This window comes from Talpa occidentalis, unplaced genomic scaffold (assembly GCF_014898055.3).
Source record: "Talpa occidentalis isolate TD23 unplaced genomic scaffold, MPIMG_talOcc4v2.1 talOcc4.10, whole genome shotgun sequence".
Taxonomy (NCBI): Eukaryota; Metazoa; Chordata; class Mammalia; order Eulipotyphla; family Talpidae; genus Talpa; species Talpa occidentalis.
This window is the reverse complement of record NW_023600993.1, coordinates 76,816,508-76,834,602: the sequence shown is the minus strand read 5'-3', so window position 1 is coordinate 76,834,602 and position 18,095 is coordinate 76,816,508. Positions and strand designations below refer to the sequence as shown.

The window sequence follows — 18,095 nt, the reverse complement described above, 5'->3', positions numbered from 1 at the left end:
CTTCTAGCTCCATCCATGTTGCTGCAAATGACATGAGTTTATCTTTTTGGATGACTGAATAATATTCCATTGTGTATAAATACCACATACTCCTGATCCAGTCATCTATTTATGGGCATTTGGATTGTTTTCAGGTTTTGCCTATTGTAAATAGTGCTGCAATAAACATAGGTATACAGGTGTTCTTTTGAATCAATGTTTTTGTGTCCTTTGGGTAGATCCCTAGGAGTGGAATTGCCGGGTTATATGGTAGCTCCATTTTTAGTAGACTGAGGACAAGTTTGCACTCCCACCAGCAATGCGGGAGAGTTCATTTTTCACCACATCCTCGCCAACATTTGTTGTTGCTAGTTTTTTTGATATGTGCCATTCTTACTGGTGTAAGGTGGTATCTCAGTGTGGTTTTGATTTGCATTTCCCTGACTATAAGGGATGTTGAACATTTTTTCATATGCCTGTTAGCCGTTTGCATTTCCTCTTTGGAGAAATGTCTTTTAAATTCTTCTGCCCATTTCTTAACTGGATTGTTTACTTTGTTTTAGTTGAGTCGTGTGAGTTCTTTGTATATCTTTGTGATCAGTCCCTTATCAGTTGTTATTGGGTGCAAAAATTTTTTCCCGGTCAGTGGGGTGTCTCTCTATTTTGGTTAATGTCTCTTTTGCTGTGCAGAAGCTTTTCCGTTTAATGTAATCCCAGGTGTTTATCTTTTCCTTGACTTTCTTTGCTTTGGGTGATGAGTCTTTAAAGATGTTACTGAGATGTTATGTCTTGTAATTTTTTACCTATATTTTCTTCTATGTATTTTATGGTTTCAGGTCTTATGTCCAGTTCTTTTATCCATTTTGAGTTGATTTTTGTGGACAGTTTCCTTCCTTCCCAATTTGGATTCCTTTTACGTCTTTCTCTTACTGAATTACTCTAGCTAGGAATTCCGTTACTATATTGAAGAGTAGTGGTGAGAGTGGAAATCCTTGTCTTATATTGGGTCTTAATGGAAATATTGCTATTTTTCTCTACTGAGAATGATGCTAGCTGTGGGTTTGTCATATCTGGATCTTATGTTGAGATATGTTCCTTGCATACCATGTTTTTCAAGGGCTTTCGTCATAAATAGATGTTGAACATTATCAAATGCTTTCTTCATGTCTATTGGTATAACCACATTTTTTTGTTGTTGAAACCTCCAAAAAAAATCCATAAATGAGAGGATACAGAGAACTTTCAGATTGAGGAAACTGAATGCTTCCATGTGCCCCATAGTCTACAAGGACAGAAATTCCTTTGTTCAAGATCTCATCCTCTTTTTCTCTTCATCACTTGTTGATTCATATCTTTTAATATTCTTTGTAATAAGTGGATAGTCTCATGAGTAAATGGGCTGCCAGAATTCTGTGAGCTACTCCAGCAAATTTATGAAAACCACAGAGGAGGTTGTGGGAATCTGTGATTTATCTCCTATTGGTTAGAAGCACAGGTAACAACCTAGACTTTTGATTGATATCTGAAGTGGAAGGCAGTCTGGTGGGACTGAGCCTTTAATCTGTGGCATTTGATGCTATGTCTGCATAGATAGTGTCAGAATTGAGATGAATTGTAGGATACCCAGAATTGCTTGGTGGTGTGAGATAAAAAAAAACAACAACAACTAAAACAACAACAACAAAAAAAAAAACATACATTAGAATTGACATCATAATTCTTAAGGGACACCTGGTGGGAAAAAAATACAAATAAATTGCAGATTGCAGAGTTCTCCAGGTTTCAGTGCAGCAGAAGAAAGAAATTTGAGTCACATGTAATTGGGAGAGAAATATGAGATTATAAAACTGTGAAAAAGGAACTGAGGCCAGTACTACCTCATAGATGCTGATAAGCTTAAGTCTGCTATTTATCTGTTCTTCCTCACATCTCTACCCATGTTTTTTTTTTTTTTTTCCCCCGCCCCTGTGGTCCTCCTCTTGGTGTTGTCTCACTTATTCCCAGGACTTCATTGCTGTTTTTCATCTGAATGTTCCTAAAAGTTTCCTTGACCTGTACCAAACTCTGATAGGACCTAGAACCTTCTATCCGATTGTACTCTGATCATCACCACTCCAGACTTCTCCCACTGACCAAACTCCAGAAGGCAACAGTCTCAGCTTCATCACAAAATTTTCCTTTGGATTTTATTAGTGACAGGATGTCATTTACTGTCAGAAAGCTCAGGGACATGAATGACTCTTCCTCATCCCCTACCTATAGTCTACTGTGAGTCCTGAGCATGCTACTGTTGAAATATTCTTAAATCTGTTTCTCTTCTGTCACAAGCATCCCATCCCCTAATCATTCCATGCCACCATCCTTTCTTTCAGGGATCATGCGAAAGCTTCCTCATAGGCCAGTTATCCCTTATAATTCGTTCTCCAAACTTCAGACAGAAGGATTTTCAAAAAAAGGCAGATGAGCTTAAGTATCTTCTTATCTCCATCCTTCAATAGTTTCCTATGTCCCTGAGGTAAAAGTGTGAACTCTATGGATTTTCATGTTCTAGAGCCTGCCTAATTCTCCAGAGGCCTCATCACTTTTAGCTCCTGACAGGTTCTTAAAGTGAGGTGCTGGATGAGCTGTGTCAGCATCACCAGAAGCCTATTAAAGGTGCAAATTTCAGGGCCCACCTAGATCTATTGAATTAGAGACTCTGGCCTACCATCCTATGTTTAAAGAAAACTTCCAGTTTTCTTGGAGCTCAAGTTTATGATCTACTCTGAATATTAAGAACAACTATGCATAAGCTACAACCCACAATTCTACTTGTGGATATTCTAAAAATATGAAAACACTAATTCAAAAAGATATCTGCATTCCTAAGTTTATTATAATACTATTGACAATAGTCAAAAATTTGGAAACAATCTAAATGCCCATCAGTGAATGAATGTATAAAAAGAATGTAAGACACACACACACATAGTATTACTATACAGCTATGAAAAGTACTCTTTTAAGATTTATTCCTTTGAAGTTGTAAACCAATATTATCTGCATAAAAAATTTGACACTGCATATGATTCAGAGATATAGGTGCATACCTCTTCTGATGGTTGTTACCACACACCCACCACCAAGGGTGTTTATTCATAATCCTCCATGTATTCCCCTCCCTTCACCTTGCTCCCCACTCCAACCCTTCCTCTCTGGTAGCCTCAGTTCATAGTTAGATCTCTAGGTTTTGTTTTGGTTTAGTTTTGTCTGTTCCTTTGTTTTATTTCTCTGTATTTCATATGTGAGTGACATCATGATATTTGTCTTTCTCCTTCTGACTTAATTCACTTAGCATAATCCCCCCTAGTTCCAAAAGATGGAAACTTGCCCTTTAAGAAATGGGGAAGGATCTTGAAGGGATCACACTGTATAAAATAAGTCAGATGAGAAAGACAAATATTGTATGACTTCACTCATGTGAAAGATAAAGAATCAAAGCAAACATATAAAAAAGGCGAAAAAAAAATCCTTCCATTCTGACTACAGAATGGCGGATACCAGAGGGTGAGGGCAATAGAAAACGAGTGAAATTGGTACAGGAGGATGATTGGATTATAGTGGTGAATGGAAAATACATCTTTGGTGGTGGGTGTGGTATATCATATACAGATGCTGAGGAGTGAAGTCTTACACTGGAAACTTAAACAGTGTTGTAAATCATTGTTAACCTCAATAAAAAGACACAAACAAAAGAATTTAGGATTTAGCAAAGGGAGATTATTCCAAAGGGACATTGCAACAGCATGAAAGGACTGTTGCAATAAGGAGAATGTTCTGTTAATAATATCTGCAAGCAGCTAAAGAGTGACTACGACTAGAAAGAACCTGGAGTGGAGTGGAATGAAGAGGAATGGCAGATTAGAGAGTGCTTTACATTGACACCAGCTATTTTCAGGAGGGTTTGTGAAGGATGGGTGAGGTGAGTCAAAGTTCGGGGGGATTGGGGGGAAGGAGAAACTCTTGATCAAGCTTTGGTTATTTAGCATCATGTTCCAATTGATCAGCAAGAACAAACAATTTAGCCAGTTAGTTAGAAGCAGAGGATGGATATTGGAATAGTCTGTGTCTAGCCTATTTAGGTATCAACTTGTAAAACATAATCAAAGAAACGTGTATTTGAGAATAAGAATCATAATACAAGAGCCTATGACCAAGGGGCAGTTCCAAGGTGTGTTCATCTGAATGGGCATAGGGAGATTTCAAGGCCAGACAAGACATGATCTGAGCTTAGAGCATTTGTTTTGAAACATTGTGGATTGGTTCCTTTTTATTTAAGATTTATTTATTCATGCATACAAGAACTGGGGTACAGGCCAGATGTGTGGGAGGGTGAGAGGATTCACCAGAGGCAGATTGGGGAACAGAACAGGCAGACTGACGAAATACACTGTGGAGGGGAGCAGTGGGTGTGGCAGGAGAGGTCTGCTGTGCCATGTGGGTATCTCCCTGGCTTGGATCGAACTGGCACTGCAGAGGCTACAGACAGCTTCACAGCACTGCGCTCAACTGCCTGTGCCACCAGGAAGGCCCTTATGGATTGGTTCTTAAATCCATTTTTCTGTTCCTGATTGGTAGGCAAAGGTCATTAGATAGAAGGATGCAATGTGGGGGTCTGTTATAACACTCATCAGATATTTTATATTTTATTATTTTTAATATATTTTATATTTTATTATTTTTAAATAGCTACTGAATTGCCGAGTCAGGCTGTTTAGTTTTCATCTAGAAGCCTCAACGTGGCAGTTAAAGATAAAATGGAGTCTGTTTGACTCATACTAGTTCTTTTTGCACTTGATCTTAGCCAAAAGGCCGAGAAGCGATCATGCTAGTTCTTTTTCCCTGGTGCATTCTTGCCCAGTTCTCCACCTGGCCTCTCGCTACCCTTACACATTCATCTGGCTCTTATGCCATCACTGAGTCTTCTCACCCATGGGAGACTCTCTCTGCCATCTCCACGCAGTGTTTCCAGTCCCAACTCAGTACCTGGCACCTAACTCTAGTTGATACATACTGAACAAATGAAGGAAAATGGAAATGTTTCTTGGAAGATAAGTCAATTAAGAATTGCATCCATAGTAATCCCTCAAGAACTTTTTTCAATCTGCTGTTAGAAGGTTGCCTGAAGTTCCACATTTCCTCCAGAGCTGCTAGACACTGCTTCCCACATGACTGCCATATTATTAACCCCATGGGAGCTCTTTTTTTCCAAGCTCAGCAGCTTGGTGGATTTTTTTTTTTTTTTTTTTTTTTTTTTTTTTACATTTTCTATTGTATTCTTCAGGGTAGGAATAGAGGTGTTACAGCTTTCTAATGTGCTACTCAGCTGCAGATAAAGAACTTAACAGCCCATGGGAGGGCCAATTAGAGAGTCAATTATAATGTAATTGAACTGCCTTGTATTGTCTATGTAGAACTTCTTTCTGGAAGGAAGATTGCACTTCTTTTCACACCATGATTAGGGCAAATAGCAGCTGCTAGGATTCACAGGAAATGACTCTGACCCTAGATTCTGGAGCAGAGTTTTAAGAAGTCTACATTATTCTGTGAGATCGGGGCCAGATAGCTTAGCTCAGTTTCGTTATTTTGAAAAGACAAGGATGACTATTTCTTACCTTTTTCTTAATTTTTTAAATAGGAGAGCAGTTAATTCTTACAGAGAATCAGGGCATTTATGAAATGTCTTACAGTCAGTCTCTGGCATATAAAGACACTCAACCTGTTGAAAAAGGCAGAGAAGTGAGGCCACACATTCCTTTTTCTCTATCATTGAGTGTTGGAAGTGGGGCAATTACTGGAGGATCAAGTTTGTCCTCTAGTTTTGTCTTCTAGCTTTGGACCAGTGGTGACAAGAGCCAGTGGTTGTGTTAATTACCTCTTTCACATTATACCAAATCACCACCAGTTTTAAGATGCAGCCTATATGGACTTCCAAAGGCACGGGATCATGATTGGGTGCCAATTTCCCAGTGGCAGACACCTCCAAAATGCAGCCTTCACCTATTGGTTCTTCCTCTTTTCTTCTTGACTCTGCAGCTGTCTTTTTTCTCTTTCCTATTATAAAATATAACTTAAGCTCTCAATCTCACCCTCAGCTTTCTGATCAGCCCAGGGTAAGACCAGTGACATTTTTGCAAATCAGAAAAGACAGCAGTTTTGATTGATTTGCACAATTTTCCTTTTTTTTTAGGAAATGGTTTAGTGTCCTGAGAACCTAGTCCATTGCCATACGTTTCCAAAGTGATGAAGGAAAACTACTTGGTGGGTCCAGATGTTCTATTGGCAGTTGATGGTCATTTAGGTTGTTTCCAGTTGTTATAATACGTAGTGCTGCAATAAATATACATGTACATCTATAGCTTTGACTTAGTGTTTTTGTTTTTTGGGTAAATACCCAGAAGTGGGATAATTGGATTGTATAGAACTTAAATATTTTCATATTTGAGAATCTCCATATTGCTTTTCAAAATGGTTGTACCAATTTACATTCCCACCATAAGTCCTCTCTGCATCCTCTCGTTTCTTTTATTTTGGATGATAGCCATTCTCACAGGTGTGAGGTGATATTGCATCTTTTAAAATTTACATTTCTTTAATAATCAGAGATGAAAAAATATTTCCATGTGCTTATTGGCTTATTTCATGTGCTTACAAGATTGATTCTCTGCCCATTTATTAACTGGGTTGTTTGTTTTTTTAATTGTTATATGAGTTCTTTATATATTTTCTAGATTATCCTCCTGTTACATGTATGATGTGGCGATATATAGAAGGATGTCTTTTCATTCTTTTAAGATTTATTATGCATACAAGAACTGGTGTACAGGCCAGAGGTGGGGGTGATGGTGAAAGTATTCACCAGAGACAGTGGGGAATAGAACAGGTGGATTGACTGAAATACACTGCTGAGTGGAGCAGTGGGCGAGACAGGAGAGGTCTGCTGTGCCATGTGGGTAGCTCCTTTCCTGGGGATCAAATGCATGCTGTGTTACTATGTATAGCTTCATAGTTTTTATCTTAACCCCTTGTGCCACCAGGAAGGCCCTGTCTTTTCATTTTGATACAAATTTCTTTTGCTATGCAAAGGCTTTTTCATTTGATGTATTTCCATTTGTTTATATTTGGTTTTGTTTGGTTTTCCTTACAATTAGAGTCAAGTTCCCAAACACATCTCTAAGACTGATGTCACAGAGCATATTTATTTTTTTCTCTGTTTTATGATGTCAGGTCCTACACTGTTCTTTGATCCATTTTGAATTAATTTTTGTTTGTGGTGTTAGATAGTGGGCTAGTGTCATCCTTTTGTGTATGACTTTCTAGTTTTCCCACCATCATTTACTGAAGTCACTTTTTTGCTAGGAATTTGTTTAAAAATACCATTGCTCAGACATCTCATCAAAGAAGACATACAGATGGAAAATAAGCATGTGAAAAGTTACTCAACATCATATGTCATCAGACAGTTGCAAATTAAAACAGTAATGAGATACTGCGATGCTCCTATAAGAATGACTAAAATCCAAAACACTGACAACCTGGATCATTGATATGCTAGGGTGGACGTGGAGAACCAGCTCCCATTCTTTGCTGGTAAGGATCCAAGATGATAGAGCAACTTTGCAAGACAGATTGGCAGTTTCTTACTAAGCTTAACATAGTCTTACCACACAATCCAGCAATAGCACTGTTTTTATTTACCCAAATGAGTCAAAAACTGATGTCCACACAAGTGTTTATAGCAGTTATTCATAACTGCCAATTCATGATGGAAGAAGCAATCATGGTGTCCTTCAATAGATGAATCAAGAAACAAACATACAAATGTACATCCAGACAATGGACTATTGATCAGTGTTAAAATGAATTGTGCTCTCGTCACAGAAAGACATGGAAGAAACTTAATTACACGTTGCTAAGTGAGAGAATCCAGTCGGAAAAGACTATATCCTGCATGATTCTAACTACAGACTTTCTGGGAGAGGCAAAACTATGTCAATATAAAGATAAAGAATTGCTCGGGATTTGGAAAAAGGAAAGAAATGAATAAATGGAGCATAGAGGATTTTTAGGGCAGTAAAACTATTCTGTATGATAATAACATACATTTGGCAAAACCCATAGAATTATACAATACAGAGTGAATCCTAATGTAAACTTTGTCCTTTAGCTAATAATAATTATCAATAATGGTTCATTAATTGTAACAAATGTATCACACCGATGCAGGGTGTGATAACAGGAGAAACCATAAATGTGGCAAGGGAGGGATTATGGGAACTCAATACTTTCCATTCAATTTCTCTGAAAAACAAAAATTATTCCAAAAAGTAGTTTAGTAATTAATGATATGGATTATTAGTGTGTTGTGTATTATGCATATAATATACATTATGCATTATATATTATATGATTATATGTGGATATATGTAATCAATTGACCATCTAAGTCCTTCCTTGGACTCAATAAATTAGAATTTCTATGGTGAAGACCAAACATTGGTATCTTTTATATGATCCCCAGGGAACTCTAATATGCAGCTTGCATTAAAGTAAATGTACAGACTAGGACCTCTCCTAGAGGTCTTTGTACATAGGTCTTCCTCCTTAGATGCAGTCAATGTTATGCTCCTTGGAAGATAAGACAAGTTAAAGATCAGCATATGTTATGGAATTATTATTTCTACATTAATAAAACAGGTCGTAAATGAGTATGAATCATTAAACTTGTCAATCACATCATCACCTACAAAGGTGCATGTTATAAAAAATGCATCTTCTTGGCCTCTCCTCTCTATCTCCTGAGTCAAAAACTAGTATTTGGGGGTCTGAGAATCTGGGTGTTATCAGTCTTTCCGGAAGATGCTTCAGTGCTAATGTGTGAGAACCATGGCTCTGTGCAAAGGAGGAAGTGTAAAACAGCAGTTCTAGAAAGACTGTACATTTCAATTCCCTGGAAAGTTTAAAAAAAAGATAGTGATTTGAAAAAATACTGATCCTGAGTACCAGTCCCTAAAATTGTGATTTAATTGGCTTCCACATTAGGATTTTTTAAAACTCCCTGGGTGAGTTTAATGTGCAGGCAAGTTTAAGAAACATCAGTGCGAAGGCATAACTAGCAAGTTTGAGAATTGGCTTCACCAACAGACTGATCTCCAAAACTACTCCCTTGAAACCCTGGTAAAAGCTTCTCCTGAGCAGGAATATTATCATCCCCTCCCTCCCTGCTCCTGCCCTCTTGTCCTCTAATTCATCGCTACTAATACTACTTTTATATCTGGTTTCTTTCCTCTTTTAACATTGTAAAGGATACAAATTGCATCATCAGGAAAGTGTTCGGAACCAGCATTTATTTTGTAATTCTGCCCCTAAAGGACTCTACTGCAGCCTAGTTATGTAGTGCATATCACTGTAACTCTCTTTAAAAAGGTAAGTCACTAAAACACAAAGCATTTACATGTTAGCACTCACTCTTTTCCCTCACTCTCATTCAGGAAAGGAGAGGCCTACGTCAGGTTTTCTAAAATCAAGTCATCCTTTTGTTTCTCTCCTTCTTGCCTCCTTCTGTCCCAAAACTGGTATATAAAACATAAAGCTGTGGGGTTTCAGGCCCAAAGAGGAAAATTTACTTAGAGCTTCCAAAGAACACAAAATGTAGGGCTTAAAAATTTTGATCTTGAATTTGTAGGAGACTCACTTGTGAAAAAAGGGGGTGTGGAGAAGGGTGCATTTCAGAGTCTAAGATAAAGGATGGCATTTTAAAGGTTTTCTATGTCTGGTTGAGACCTAGATTGGCTTCACTGTAAGTCCTAGGCAGAGGAATTGCCACTGGATGCTAAAGATTGATGAAAAATAGGTATTGTCACCTTGAGAGCATTGGAGGGAAAATTGTGGGCATGTCTGTCTGCAGGGGACTTGGCTCAATGTATTCCTGAGTATATTAGTTATCTGTTGATGTGTAGCAAATAGTCTAAGCATAGGAGCTTAGACAACACACACTTTACTCATAGTTTCAGTGATTAGTAGTCTAGTTATAGCTTCGACCCTCTGTATAGGGTTATACAAGGTTGCAGTGAATTTGTTTGGGCTTGTTTCTTTCTGGCATTTGGGGTCTTCTTCTAAGCTCACATGATTTTTTTGTGGAATTCAGCTGTTTGTCAGTGAAGGACAGAGGTTTTCTTACTGGCAGTCAGCTGGGTCCTTATTTAGCTCTTAGGTGTCACCTGCAACCATATGGCTCTATAAACATAGCCGCTCACTCCAACAGGATGCCTGGGCTGAGAGATGAATCTGTCTCCCTTTTAAGGGCTTTGTTAATTCAAACCACCTGATTCATTCAGAACCATGAAAAAAATCTCCCTTTCCTTGTAATTAACTGGCTTGCACTTTTAATTGTATCTGCAAAATCACTCCACCTTTGCAATTTTTCTGTCAAACTACAGGCAAGGCACTTATTCCATCCATACTCAAGGGGAAGAAAATTATACAAAGTACATGGACATTGGGCATTGGGAGTTTTCCTAGGGCCTGCCCGCACACTGAGGCAATCAAAGGCAGAGCCCTGAACACAATCAGGATTAGCTTACTGAAGGAGATCTGGCAAAGATGGTGGCCCTTCTCCTGTTTCATGGCGTTTGAAGAGTCAGGAATCATGAATGATTCCTGCATAAAGTCATTGACTTAAGGGAGAGGCTCAGTAATGAGGAGTATTAATAAAAATTACTACAAATTTGAACATAAAGCAAAAGATGGATGACTTTTTGTGTGTGTGTGTGTGTCAAACAATGGTGCAGGCCTACTCAGGAATTAAGCAGTTACATATTTTTTAACTCTATGTCAGCCTTCGTGAACTTACATGCTATCCTGAAGGATTTTGTTCAGTAGAGGTGCAAATTGCATCTAATAAGTGGAACAGGTCACCTCAAAGGCTATGGTGTTTGACCTTGTTGACATGAATCAATTCTGTATCTGTCTCAACATCCTAACCTGCCTTTATTAACTCACTTATTAATACCTGTCTTTTCTAATGTTCTTTGGGCTGATTTTTAACTGTCTTAGTAATTCATGAGTTCAGTAAATCATAGACACTTGTTCATTTTGTATTTGTCTAAGTGCAATTATGTTTTCTTTTGAATATATTGATTCTTTAACAATGGGATGGAAGTTTTATGAACTGAGTAGGAGAATATTTGATTTTAAGAAATAAAGAAAATTTTTAATCCAATATGATAGGGTACAATTTAAAATTTCCACAATTCTCTTACATTCTAAGGAGGACATAAATTTCCATGTCATGTTCTTTTGGGTGAAAGAAGGTAATAAATCTACTAGTAGCCACCTAAATTTTTCCTGTGCACTATAAAAGCCTGATCTATGGTCTCCAGGTTTGAGAGAATAATACTTAACTTCCAGGTGTGGCAGCGATGGTCGCAGTGGCATCAAAGATTCATTGTGAGGGCAAAGCACAGAGGTTAAAGCCCCTGCCACAAATGCTCTGCTGAGAAATAACTGAGCACTCATAGAAAAGAAATTTAAACAAAATCCTTGAATATCATTCAACTATGATTAATCTGGCTCTTTATATACATAGTATCCAATTAAATGCAATCTAGAAAATTACATTTATTGATTTATTATATATAAATGTATACCTATACATATGGCAGTGTTTGATCTGGTGGTTCTTCTGGGCTCTTGCTTGAAGTCTCATTAAGCTGCAGTTATTTAGAGGCTAAAACTGGGGCCAGAGTATCCAGGAAACTTCACTCACAAATCTAAAACATTAAGTACCCTTCTTTATGGTCTGTCATTTCACAGTTTCATCACACAATGGCGTAGTCCAGACTTCATTACAACATGACAAGTGGCTCAAAGAGTGAGTTATTAAGAAGCAAGATTAGATCTGTGGGCTTCAACTTGTTAGTGTCTCACTGGCCATGACTACTCACATGACCTGGTCCATATTAAGTGCCAGAGAAGACTACATAACAGTGGAGATACCAGGAAGTGAGTTTCGTTTGAGTCCACTGAACAGATTTTGTAACAGTTTGCCACAAGTGTTTCTACCTTTATCAATGACTTTCAAAATGTATTCTTTGAAATTTCTAGAACTCTAAGTAATCCTTAAGGTTATAGATGGTGTCTTAAAGAGACTAGAATTTCACTTATAAATACTCACTATTAACAGTTAATAATTCTACTGAAGAAACTGTTCACTTATAAGAGTATATATATATATATATATATTTAAATCATTGAAGTATATGATTTCTTGCAAGTTAAATATTTTATGATTTTATGGCTCCAAGAATTTTGGGACCATATAGTTGATCTGTCCTTGGATGATAGCACATATTCTTATCTACTTCACTGGATACTTGCCAAGATGGATGCTATAATGTCTCCACATCACTTAGAGGTCTTCAACAGTGATGCTGAATGCATTCATTGAATATCAATTCGCTTTCTGCTTCACATCCTGCATAGGAAATACCTCCTCCATTTAGAAAGCTAATATCCATAATTATGAACACATAATTTGAGGCAGGTGTTAACATTAAAGAAATCAGTAGTATGAACATATATTCATTTGAAATGTGCTATCCTGTATATGTGGCTGTGATATCACAATTTCCCTGTCAATAGGATGAACTGTATTTTTTAAAATTGTAGGTATTTTGCAACTAATAGCTATAACAACTATCAGTTTTTGAAATCTTATTGTGTTCTAGGAACTGTGCTAAATACTTTTCATCTTATCCCTCTAATCTTCACAAACCCTTACAAAATTAATTTTATTCCTATTGAATGAACAAAGAAAGAAACTGAGGCTGTTGAAACTAAAAAGTTAGTGACAGATCTGGGATATGAATTCATACTTTCACGTCACAAAACCAGTTGTCTTCTCGTTTCTCAGACTACAGTCCTCCCATGCTTCACCCATTCTCTTGAGATCAAGAACCTAAGCTCTGCTGTAGGATTTCGGTGTACAGGAAAGGAGTACACTTGTGTACTAGTCAGCAATTGCCTGTATCACAGGTTATATGTATAATGTGTCTGCACATTGAAATAACCCAGGAAACTTTTCAAATGCTGATGCCTAGAGCTGACCTCTACGTTCCAGATTGAAATTGTCTTAGTGCAGCCTGGGCACCAGGCTTTTTAAAAGTTTCCCAAGAGTTTTAACTCTGTAGCCAGACACTGACTTAGGGGAACCACATGTATTTAAGTGCCTCCAAGAGTCACTTGCAGGACCCTGATAGTTTCATGTCATTGCAGATATGAATTCTGTATGGAATACTTTTACTTTCTTACTCCTTGAAAAAAAAAACCTAATCAAGCTTCATAATCCAGACCCAGTGGCCAAAAGGAAATAACCAAGGGAAAGAAAAAAGCATGTAAGCATTCAGACTGGCACTATAAAAACATCTAGATTGATCATCATTAACTCAATTTACTTAGTGTATCCTCCCCCTCTACATCCTGATTATTTAGCCTGAAGACTTCCTGCCTCTGCCTCTTAATTTGTAGGTTCTTCTATTTGTCTCAATCCTTTTTTGAATCTCATATTTTTAGAAGAGAAAGTTTTGGCAACTTTCCTATAAATTCTGGAATCTGACATTTCTGATTTTGGCACTATATTGAGATAGGTCCTGTTAATACTCAGATTTCCTCAGTTATATATGTAAAAAGTTACATGGTAATAAAATCACTATCAGTTTTATTATCTAATGTAGGGGGTATCACATAGGGGTGACACTTGAACTTGACTTGGAAAGGTTAATAAGACAAGTCATGGTTATTTAAAATAGTTAAATGCATGAACTGAACAATTGAATGCACTCAGTTCAAGTGTAGTGCTCACTTTTTACTGGCTGAGGACCAAGATGGTCTTTTTAACCTAAGATGCAAAAAAATGGAAGTCATTATTTAATCATACATATCATTGTACATTTTATAAAATATTAAATTGCCCAAATTGGGCCTCCATGGTGGTACAAGAGGTTAAGTCTCAACACTATGAAGCAATCTGCAGCAACTGCAGCACCCATTTGATCCCCAGCCAGGGAGCTGACCTACGTAGCACAGCAGACCTCTCCTCTCTCACCCGCTGCTCCCCTCAGCAGTGTATTTCAGTAGATCTGTTATGCTCCCCACTCTTTCTCTGGTGAATCCTCTCACCCCCTGCACTTCTGGCCTACACCCTAGCTCTTGTATGCATAAATAAGTAAATCTTAAAAAAATTGCACAAATTGTATAACATATTGTTGACTATAGATTTATAATGATGCAGGTGTCTATCTCAAGATTTATGAATATTAAAAGATATAACTCAAACCAATGTGCCAATCATTGGATCCTTCTATTAGGAATTGTCTAAAAGGTGGCAGTCACTGCTACCACTAGACCATAAAACAGGAAAAGGAAAACGGGCTTCTAGACAGAAGGAAAAGCACATGGACATGTGTTTACTATAAAATGCTGATTATGCCACAGAGTACCTGAAAATGAGAAAACCTCTTTGAGATGCTCTGATAAAAGGAAATGGAATCCAATTAATGGAAATTGGAATGTCATCACTGAGAGAACTTTGGCATCTTAATCTGGGTTTGTGCAGCCTGTTCCTTGGTTTCATTTGCATCTCTCCATCTCTGGAATGAGACCCCTGACAGCACATTCTATAGCTTTCAGAGCAGGTCAGAGCTGGCCTGGGGAAATGGAATGGCCCCGCTAACAAGTAATGATGGTCCCCACACAGCCTTTTACATGGGAATTAATCTTTTATTAAGAGAGAAAATTATGCCCCAATGCTTTAGGGGCTTTTTGCTCACTGTTATACATGTCACGGGAAGCCTGAGCTCCTCTCTAGGGCCTCAGTCAAAGGCAATCTTCTTCTAACATCTTTGGAAGCTGAGACTCTTGAGGGGTTAGTATCATTTTTCTTTTTTGATTGTATGTGAACAAGGAAATTGGGCACAAAAATACTATTAGCTGCTTACTAAATGTCTTCTTTCCATGTTGCTGGGAGGAACTCAGACTTCTAGAAGAGGGAGATTTTGATAAATTACCATATGTACCCCTTGCCCTAGAAAATTGCCAAACTGAGTAAAGACCCCAGTTTGCAGGTGGTGCAAGTGTAAGGAAATTGAGAGTTGAGGCATGCTTGTGTGCCTTCATAATTGGAGCTGTCTGATATTCAGGGGAGAGAGGGCATCTTGGTCTTGAGATGAGAGGTATTGATCAATGTGCCCAGCATGCATGAGTGGAGGGACTATTGTGTGCAAAGCTCTATATAGGGATGATGTGGAAACTTGCATAAACGACTGGAAGTGTAAAGGCTCCCTCATGAGAACTTCAAATAGAGAACAGGATGTTTCTTGGACTGAGGCAAAGTACAGAGAGTCAAGGACAGGGGTATGAGGTCATCTTCACAGTGCTGTGATGGGGCAGGATGGACACATGCAGTACTGAAAACATGGGTGGAGCATTGTATGAAAAAAGGCATGAGGGGCCTGGTCCATGATAAGAGTAGTCTGGACAAGGGTGAGGAGGCAAGAGATAAGCCCAGAAGGTCCTGGGCTGCTGAGTTCTCTCTTACGGGGTTGGAGAGCTCATAAATGGGAAAAAAGCTTCTAGCACTCCTAGGAATCTTCCCTGTAAAAACTGGGTAGAATTAAAAGTTAGCTACAGGACGTTTTTTGGAAATTAAACACTGCACGCATGTGAAGACAGGACTAGATAGTTGCTGAAACTGTAAGTCAGGAGAGCAGTAGAGGCTCAATGCCTGACATTAACATTTCTTAGTTGGCCAACTGTGCATAGTTCTTAAATTCATACAAAATAAAAAGATAACAATATTATCTTTGCAGGTGGTGAACATTAAGTGAGATAATCCTTGTAAGTATGCTCTACATTATCTTGCACATGGTAAAATGCAGTAATTTTGACTATTAAAATTGCCTGAGTAGCTCCTTTTCCATCCCCAAGATAAAGTAACAACCATAAAATTGTAGCTGATATAGTAACTTTAAAAAGAATTCTCCGGGCCTCCCTGGTGTGCGGCAGGTTGAGCGCAGCCCTGTGAAGATGTCTGTGTCCTCTGTAGTGCCGGTTCAATTCCCAGCTGGCCAGGGAGATTTCCACATGGCGCGGCAGACCTCTCCTGTCTCGCCTGCTGCTCCCCTCAGCAGTGTATTTCAGTCCTTCTGCCTGTTCTGTCTCTAGTAAATTCTCTCACTCTCCCGCGCCTCTGGCTTGTACACCAGTGCTTGTATAAATAAATAAATCTTTCGAAAAAAAAACATGTGCCGTTGCTTCTGCCAGGTGGATCTACTCAGAGAAGCACAACCTGCAGCTTTGGGGATTTGAACACCTGGCATGATTAGATTCTGCTGTTGACCATGCAGATTTGGGGACATCTATAAGGAAGAACATTTATGTCATTTTATAGATTTGGGTATTCCTGGATACTATGGCTAAGGATACAGTGCAAGCCACGGAATTTTTCACTTAGTGCAACTTAATGCTGTAGAATTAAGGTGAAAAAAAAGTAACCCTTGTCCTTAGGTAACTAGACTTGGATACAGTGCAAACCACTGCTCATGTGGCTTTGTGGAGGCTCTGATTTCTGAGTAGAACATCATTCCATGGCCAGAGACAATTTTTTTGACAATCAGTAAGTACATTTTCTCGCAAGTGTGTTTATTATTCTTTAAAAAATATTATACAATTGGAAATAACAAATTTTATATAACTGATTTAAAGTGAATAGGAGGATTTATGTGAATAGAAGGCTAAGACATGCCTTAGCAGGGATTTCAGCATGAAATTTGCTGTCAGTTGTGAAAGTGAATGAGATGAGGAATTCCTGCAGGATTTTTTTTTTTTTTTTTTTGGTAAGAGAAATACAAGCTGGCTGATTTCAAACAAATGAAAAAAGAATGTTGTTGACTTTTGGACCTTGCAAATGGCCAAATGTCTTTTATTGTGAGAGATGACTTTGCCCTTTCAGTTAAGGAATTGGAAGAACATGTTAGATGAGTGACAGGAATTTAAGCAGGTGGCAAAGGAACCAGCTACTAGTTTCATAAAATGAGGTGTGGGGTTTTGTTAGAGTAGAGGTTTTGTAGGAGAAGCCTGTAGGCTGTAGATATCTCAAGTTCAGTCTCCTTTTTGTGAAAAAGAACCCATGTTCTAGAAATAACAGCCTGTGAAATCCCTTATTAGCAGGGCATGAACTAGAAGCTTGTTCTCTTAAGCCTTGGCTCAGTAACTGCCTATCCTGATTTAGGAGAACATACCCAGCTGTGTCAAGATACCCACAGGCTCCACCTGAATCAATTGGTGCAGCCTTCCTTTAGCATCTTCAGAGTGGGCAATGTGACCCCTATTAACTATATCCATGGAACAATCTTTTAAACCCTATCTTGAATGCTTGTCTCATGTCTGAGATCTTCTTTGATTAACTTGAACTTAATTTCTTTTTCTGAAATCACATTATATTTAGTCCACAATCAGGGTATCCAGGATGTACTGTGGAGTCAACACTTCCAGCAGCAGCAATCCTTATACAAAATAATGGATGAGGATCAGTGGTAGAACTTTAGGTTCATTCCCCAAAGAGCCACCAATTGCCAAAGTGATCACCTACTATCTTTTACAATGCACAGTTCACAATCTATTTTGCAGTGTACCTTTTCCCCCTACTCTCTCACTTTTTCCATGTTCTCCTCCCCTTTTGCTACTCGGGGACACTTCTATACTGTGTGCTTATTTTATAATGCCAGTAATTGTTTCAGAGTTTGCATTTAAGGGAACTCAAAGTTAGACACCAGATATTGAATTACCTAGAAGACCACACAGTGACCAACATAGAACTAATCTCATCTTAGTGACAAAAATTATACAGAGTCAATAAATAAGGATAAATGGAAAAATGCCCTATATTAAAATCTCTCTCTCTCTCTTTTTTTTTTTTTTTTTGGTCTCCCCTGAGGCTGTCGTATTGTACTGAGTTTTGTATTTATCAGTAAAATGGATGCATCAGAGTTGTTCACTCCCAATGTGATTTCATTGTAGCC

At 38.2% G+C, this 18,095-nt stretch overlaps 1 long non-coding RNA gene across 2 annotated transcripts in view; it reads left to right on the top strand.

Moving 5' to 3' along the window:
* The window catches only part of LOC119232565 (uncharacterized), a 143,862-nt gene that overhangs the window by 58,864 nt on the left and 66,903 nt on the right, over window positions 1–18,095 (top strand). The window lies entirely within an intron of this gene.